Source organism: Protopterus annectens, chromosome 6.part1 (genome assembly GCF_019279795.1).
Source record: "Protopterus annectens isolate FY-2018-M chromosome 6.part1, PAN1.0, whole genome shotgun sequence".
In the NCBI taxonomy this organism is placed as follows: domain Eukaryota; kingdom Metazoa; phylum Chordata; order Ceratodontiformes; family Protopteridae; genus Protopterus; species Protopterus annectens.
This window is the reverse complement of record NC_056738.1, coordinates 455,555,597-455,563,632: the sequence shown is the minus strand read 5'-3', so window position 1 is coordinate 455,563,632 and position 8,036 is coordinate 455,555,597. Positions and strand designations below refer to the sequence as shown.

Below are 8,036 nucleotides of genomic sequence, written 5' to 3'. Positions count from 1 at the left end.
TAATTTATACAAACATCAATTTCCCTAACCAACCTAAATGACCCCACCTCTCACCACTCTCACCTCCACAATCAGATAATGACAATACTTTTGCCTTCCAACCTCTTCCTATATCCTTAATTTGTCACAGTTTCATAAACTAAAGGCAACCACCCTAACCTGCCAGCAGGATATATAAAAGTTGCAGCACATGCGCTAGCTTTTTCTCAATCTATATTTTAATAAATAGATATATTAATGAAAGATGTGTGCTTGCACTCTAGAAATAAGTTTGTCTTACCACTACATAAGTTGGGTACTTCTAACGTATCCAGCTACAGACCCACAGCTATACTACCTTTTTTGCCCAAAATCCTCGAGAAATGCATCCATTTACATCTCCTCAAGGACATCACTAAAAATAACCTGTCATTGAAAATTCAGCATGGTTTTCATCCCTATCATAGCACCACTACTGACATTCATAAACTTACTAAAACTGTAAATCAACACACATATGCAGGCAATCGGGTATCTACTCTCTTCCACATCTTATCTAAAACCTTCAAATGATATTATACAAAAACTGTTGTACAAACTTTCCACCTTATCCCTTGCAAAACTGATTAATCTCCTGGTTCTAAAGCTCCTATATGACAGATCCCAAGTTATTGAATTGTAAAGTGACATCTCAGACTTACCTCCAGTGTCTGTAGGCATCCTCCAAGGATCCATGTTGGATCCCTGTTCTTTAATATTTTTATTAATGCACTTCACACAGCAAGTATGCATGCCAGTGTAGTTCAGTACACTGATGACTCTGTCTTAATTTGCTTTGCAGCTTCTTTGAAATAACTCCAAACTTAAACCAAAGCCTCTTTCACATCCATTGAAAATTGGCAGTCTGAAAATCAGTTACTATTAAACATCCCAAAACGTAAACTAAGTCTGTGCACCTCAAAACAGAACTCTGCACAAAGAAAAAAAATATCTTTTGCTATCACGTCATCACACAGTACAAAAATGGAACTGGTAAACTGCATCAAACCTCTAGTAATAATCATTAATGAAAACTGGGGGGGGCCACCACCAAAAATGGTGCTATCTTTATAGGATTAGGCTTGTCTGGTACTGCAAGAAAACACACAGCATACATAGCATCAAGCTACCTTCTCCCAGCACTTCTCAGTGCATTTCCCATGTTCACTGACGTATAATCTACCCAGAGAACTAAACAGGAACAATGTTAACATAAAGTGACTAATATACCCCCTAGAACACACCACTGTTTAGCTCTAAAACAGATTAATTGGCTTGAACTGCTATACCGCCTAACTCTCTTACAATTACTGGCCAGATATAACCTCGTTCACAAACCTCTTGATTGCTTTTTACTGAACAGTGTCATCACACTCTCTTACCACAACAGGATATTATGCTTTACATACAAACACCAACTACTCCTAAACAAATCAAACAGTTCAACCAGAGACTGTGACTGTACTCAAGCTATGTCTCTAAACTTTGCTACTCCCTCCTCATCTCCTTAAGGCAAGCACAACATATTAAATTCAAAATACAGGTAAAACACCTCCTAATGAATGCATGACTGCCTCCTGCTTTGCTTTAGGTTAATTCTCCTCCTGTCTTGCCTATAAACTTTACCTCTGCACTGTTCAGTTGCATTTTCCTTAATGTGCTATAGCCAACTCACTGTACTGTACATAGATCACTCCTCCACCAAAACTGCTGATAATAAAACAAACTGCTTTTAACACACACACACACAGATGCATATATCTCTTCTTACTCTTTCCAGTGAGTTCTTTAACTCTTATAATTTTTTCTGCATTATAATCCTTTTCTTTATTATTTATTGATGCTAAGCAACCTTGTCTTTAATAACCACTGTGTCGTACACTGTTGACTATTACTGTACAGCGAAAGGTAAGAAACTATGCAATTATTTCTATTATTGTTGACTATTTTTGTAATTTTTTTGAGCTTTTCTCCCTTTATCTCCTTTGAAAAGAGGTTTAATCCAGTCACCAAAAGCAGTAGATAAATTAAATAAATTAAAGATAGCATTTCATAGACAGTTGTATCATTAATACTTAGTTCACACGTGCTCAGTTTGACGATAGGGCAGATTTCACATCACTAACTCACAGGCATGGAGTTTTACTTATTTATTTCCATTCTGTAACTGGGAGAGGGAATTGGTCTAGTGACCATTTTCAGTGACAACCTGTGATCATGGGAGTGGTTACAAAACTTTTAGAGAAATGCAAAGTGAGCATGGTATACATGCACCTTACAGAAATGTTTTACACAGCAAAACAATGATTATAGTATATACATGAAATGGTGTATTTAAAATATGTAATGCAATGTGAGTAAAATATATCTTAAATGATAGGCCATTACTATGTTCTGTATAGTGAGCAGATGGAAATAGTAGTCCCAGTGGAGACCAGCTATAATGAAAACTGACTGACTGCAGCAAGTGAGCACCTACATTAGGGCTGACCTCCCGGTGGTGTGAATCTTGGCACTGGATGATTGTAACTGTTGAAGTGATACCCGACCCACATGCAGAAATGGAAAAGGGGTTGTGGATGGATAGATGATTTACTGCATAGAGAAATGAATGGGTAGAATAGTTATATACAGTAAATAGAATATGTACAAAATTTGCATTTGTGTAGCATACAACATACTGGTCCCATCAAAGGGGACGTTGGTAAAGGAAGACTTAAAGGATTTCGTAAAGTTGCATAGACGCATCCAGGAATGTCTCCTAAGAGAAATTCCTGCTGCGGCTGCCCTGCTCACATAGTCAGCTGCATATGAAATCAGCCTCATGGAGGAGTTAACGATAGATGTAAGGGTGGAGAACTGTGCAGATATGTTTTCTGTGGATCCCGAAGCTACTGAACCCTGAAGGGTATCTCCCAACTCTTTCAGGGGATCCCTTTGAAGTCTACTATAATGGGACAGGTAATTCAGTGATTGTAAGGTAAATGCCACTGAAGAGAAGGTACGCTTTCCATACCTATCCATCGTCCTAGACTCTTTATTAGGAGGATGGATATTTGAAGATGTCTCGGACAACTCCTTTTTTGTGGCCGCTGCTACCACCATAGCATCCACAGGAACTCCCTTAGAAAGAAAAGATTTGTCTTCCAGAGCAGTCATAAATTTGTTTGGCCTCCTTGGGACAGGCTCCACTGTGTCTGGGGGGGTCCAAGCTTTCTGGGATATGACCCCCAAAAGTTGGACATATGGCGGTGTCACCCAGAAGGTGGAAAGTTGGGAACCAAAGGCCTCAAGGTACACTGATTCGTCCTCAATAGGGATACAGGTCTTCCAATCACCCCTCTGTCTAAGGATTTCAAGGATGTCTGCAAAAGAGACATCCTCAGAGGGGGATCTTGGGGAACCTTCTGACTCATCCAAATCAGTGTCTGACGTGACAGACTCAGGAGAGTCGATGTACTTCCTCTTACACAAAGTCTCTTCTGAGGGACCTCTCCAGTGGGATAATCTGGGGAGATCTCGGAAGAGGGGACACCTCCAATGGGGGCTCCTTGTGTCTCTGGTTCCCTATGCTGAGGGGCAGGTGGGGAAGAAGAGGTTGCTACCAGCTGCTGGAGGGACATTGGGTCCAAAGGCAGGGCTTTGCCACTGGACAAAGCTTTCTCTATTGTTTCGAAGGCCTTACCACCCCGCTCCAAAGAAGACCTATGCTCCGAGGAAACGGAGGGTTGGCTCCAAACAGGAGGGACAGGTTCCGATGCAGACGTGGGAAACGAGCTCAGTCGAGCCAAAGCACCGAGAGGGAGGGTCGGTTCTGAAGAAAAAACAAGGTGATTATCCCTCTCGGAGTCGACCTGAGAGTATCGGCTCCCAAACCCCTCGGCTCCAGACTGAGCCTATGAGGATAGAGTTATCGGTTCCGAGGAAGCAGGAAGAATTCTTGGAACCGAAGGTTCCAGCACATAAGGACCGAAGTGTTCAATTCTGACAGTGAAGCAGTCAGAGGGGGAGCAGTAGCCTGAAGATGGGATGGCTCCGAAGCCTTTGGGTCTGGAAGAGCTAATATTTTAGCCAGCGCGGGGCCACAGAGCAGCCTCTTCACCACCAGCTCGATATCCTCATCAGAAAGTGTCCTGGAGGAATGGGTGGAGATAACAAGGAGATCTCAAGGTTGGTGAGATGGGATCCAAAACAGGGGAGTGTCTCGATATAGAAGGCTGTCTCAGCACCGAAGAAACAGATGGCACCGAGACAGAAGAAGGGGAATCGGAGCCAGAACTCCTCAGCTCCATTGCTTTAGACTTCTTTGACGGTTCTGAAGCTGGAACTGATGGAGATTTTCTTTTCAGAGTTTTGCGAATTGTCTGACCAAGTTCCAGCTGTTCCTGGAAGGAACTAGTCTTAAGACCCCTGTCTATCAGTTTTTTTTCTCTTTCATTAAGAACCCTAGTACTAAAGGCAGGATAGAAAGCACAGGGTTCTTGTAAATGAGCCTCTCCAAGACAGTACACACAGCTGGTGTGACTGTCAGTTAAAGACATTTTTTGAGAACACTTGTCGCATTTTTTTAAACCCAGAAGGGCGGTGTTCTTTATGTTCTCTGTCTTTATCTGTGGGGTGACCTGAAGAGGGCTGTGCACAAGAGATGCCCTTGCAATCTGACAGATTTGGAGCACTTTTGCAAGGAAGAGTGGACAAATACTGCCAAGTCAAGATGTGCCATACTGATCGACTCCTACCCAAGAAGACTGAATGATGTAATTAAATCAAAAGGTGCTTCAACAAAGTATTAGTTTAAGGGTGTGCACACTTATGCAACCAGTTTACTGTATGTTTTTTTATTTTTTATATTTGTTCCCCTAACAGATTTGTTTGTTTTTCAAAAGAATTGTACAGGTTATAGGTCACATTAAAGGTGGCAAAAGTTTTGAAAAGATTTATCGTGGTCTCATTATTTTATATCACAAAAACCTGGCATTTTAACAGTGGTGTGTATACTTTTTATATCCACTGTACAAAACAATCCCACAAACAGGGATGGGAAGAACAAAGATTTTTCAATACACTATGCAATTTCTAGGACTCCTAACACATCCAGTGAGCAGTTTCTATTGTGATGCAACTATTGCTCGCTGAAGGGTTGAGGCTGCTAAAAGCTATTCATTTATAAGAACGAATACATGCATGCCTGTGCCTAACAGGAAAAAAATAATACATGTGCAAAAGCACTTGGCAAAAATATAAAGCACAGAAACAAACTCAACAGGTAAAGACCTAAACTGAAAGCTCATACTCTGAAGATGTAAACACACACATTTTTTGCTGCATCATCTCATCTACTAGATGACTCTCCTTGGTAGATCACAAACTGAGTTAATCATCATCTTAATCAATAAGAAATCTGAATTTCTTTTTTTCTAGGCTTCTCTTGTGTACCAGGGGCGCTTCTGAAAACTCTGCTTGTAACATGCTAAGGGAACATTTACTCCCTTAGCCTGCAAGTCTGCAACTAGCCATTAAGAAAGTACAGTTGTGTAAAGTCTTACCATAACAGTAGATGTCCTTCTTTTCACTGTTGCAGTATTCCTTACATTAGGGATCTCCTGCCAAGGGCAGCTCAGCATCCAGCCAGTATACCAAAGCCTTTAGGTTGTAATGGGTATGCCATACATCGCGTAGGGCATGAAAGTGACATTTGGACATACTATCCTCAGAACGGAAAAGCCCCAAAGGGATGACAGTCCAAGAATAATAATACGTAACAAACGCATCCAGAAGGAAAAGGGAACAGGGGGAGGAGTGAGCGAATACAGCAACAGTGAAGAGGAGGAGAGCTACTGTTATGGTAAAATTTTACACAACTGTACTATGATGTCCTTCCATATCACTGTTGCAGTGTTCTTTACAACAGAGTGAGTCCAAAGCTCGGGAAGAAGACTGGGAGGAGAAAGGGCCAGCAGACCCCTCTAAGAAGCCATGGCAAAGTCAGCTCCAGCCCTAGAAATCACATCCAACTTCTAGTGCTTGTTAAAGTATGCACAGAAGTCCAGGTAGCTGCCTCAAGAATAGAATTAGTACCCAAATGTTTGAACAAAGCACCAGAAGAAACCAAACCCCTAACAGAATGATCCTTAACAGAGGAATGAAGGCTCTTCTCAAGAAAATAATAGCAAAATGAAACTGCTTTAGATATACAAGAAGAAATAGTTTGCTTGGAAACAGCCAAACCTAAAGACCTAGTATGACAAGACACAAAAATCTGTTCAGATTTTCAAAAAGCATTATCCAAATAATATCTGAGTTGTCCGTGCAAATCCAAGGTGTGCAAAACCTTCTCACAAGCAGACTGCAAAGAAGGGGAAAAGGAGGGCAAATGAATAGGCTCATTAACCACCTTGGGCATAAAAGGAGACTTAGTACGAAGGGACACCCCATCCTTACGGAAAACTAAACAAGGAGGAACAGCCGTAAGGGCTTGAAGCTCAGACACCTGTCTGGCAGAAGGGCCAAAGAACAACAGTCTACCAAAAAAAATTCTGTAAGGAAGCTGAAGCAGCAGGCTCAAAAGCCACCCAAGTTAATTTTTCTAATACAAAATTAAGGCTCCAGGAAGGAGGGACGGGGTTCCTGTGAGATCTAATGTGAAGGACACATTTAAGAAATTGACCTGAAATCTATAGGTTAAAGGAGGAATCAAGGGCAGACAAGCAAAGATATCTGACATGTGGGCCTTAACAGAAGAATATGCCAACCCACCATTGAGCAACACACAGTAAGTGGATCCAGGTTACAACAAAGACAATAAACAGAAAACCTCTTCCAATTAGATAAGTAAGATTTACTGGTAATAGGTTTCCTGGCATCCTTTAGGACATGAAGTACATTCTTAGAAAAAATATATCTATAGGGAATCAAAACCCTATCACCCACAATGTCAGTTGAACAGTGGACAGGTGGGGATGGATTTCAGATCCCTTGTCTTGTGTGAGTAGGTCCACCCTGTGAGAAAACTTGCAATGATTTACCTTGACAAGATGCAGATGAAGAGGGAACCAATGCTGTCTGGGCCAAAAGGGAGTCACCAACAAGATTTTGGGAGCTTCCTGTTTTATCCTGAACAGGACTATTGAAATGAGAGGAAGAGGAGGGAAGACATAAATAAACATCCCCTTCCAAGAAAAAGAGAAGGCACCCACCTTCAAGCCAGAGGGCTGGTACAAAATAGAGGAAGTTGTCTGTTCAGATGGGAGGCAAATACATCTACTTGAAGAGCACCCCACTGAAGGACAATGTCCAGAAACACATCCCTGTGAAGCATCCACTTGTGGGATTGTGTTATTGACCTCCTCAGAGGATCTGCCACTATGTTCTGGTTTAAGGGAATGCAAACTTCCTGAAGCTTCACCCGATACTGGGTAGCTACCTTCCAAACCTGAAGAGCTAACCTGCGTAGAATATAAAACCTTGCCCCCCCCCCCCCTTGCTTGTTGACATAGCACATCACTGTGGTACTGTCTGTGAGAACTTTGAGGGCCCTGGAAGGAAAAGAGAATGAAAAACCTGAAGAGCCAGCAAAAGAGCTCTCATCTCTTTGACAATGAGATGGTCTTTCTTTTGCTGAAGCGACCAAAGATCCTGCATCTTCAGATGGCCAAAGGAGGACCCACATCCGAGTCATCTGTGAAAAGTTCCTGAGAGGGTTGTGGAGCTTGAAATTGAAGCACTGGGTTAAGGGACAACTGATGAATCCACTACTGAAGTTCCAGCCCGAGTCATGGAAGAGGAGGGATTAGAAAAATATAAAGAATGAGACTATTGAAGCCAAACTGATTTTAGAAACAACTGGAGCGTTCTCATGTGGAGCTTGGCTACAGAGAGCATAGGGATGGTGAAAGCCATGTAACCCAGAACCCTCAAAAATTCTCTGCCATGACTGAAGTCAGAAGATGAAGGGACTGAAAGAAAGCAAGAGTTAAGGCTTTGGGAGGAGGCAGGGATGCCAGTATTGTAACAGTCTG

General features: G+C 41.9%; 1 protein-coding gene across 1 annotated transcript in view; it reads right to left on the bottom strand.

The window, feature by feature from the left end:
- Window positions 1–8,036, bottom strand: part of VPS8 (VPS8 subunit of CORVET complex) — a 2,195,799-nt gene that overhangs the window by 1,226,886 nt on the left and 960,877 nt on the right. The window lies entirely within an intron of this gene.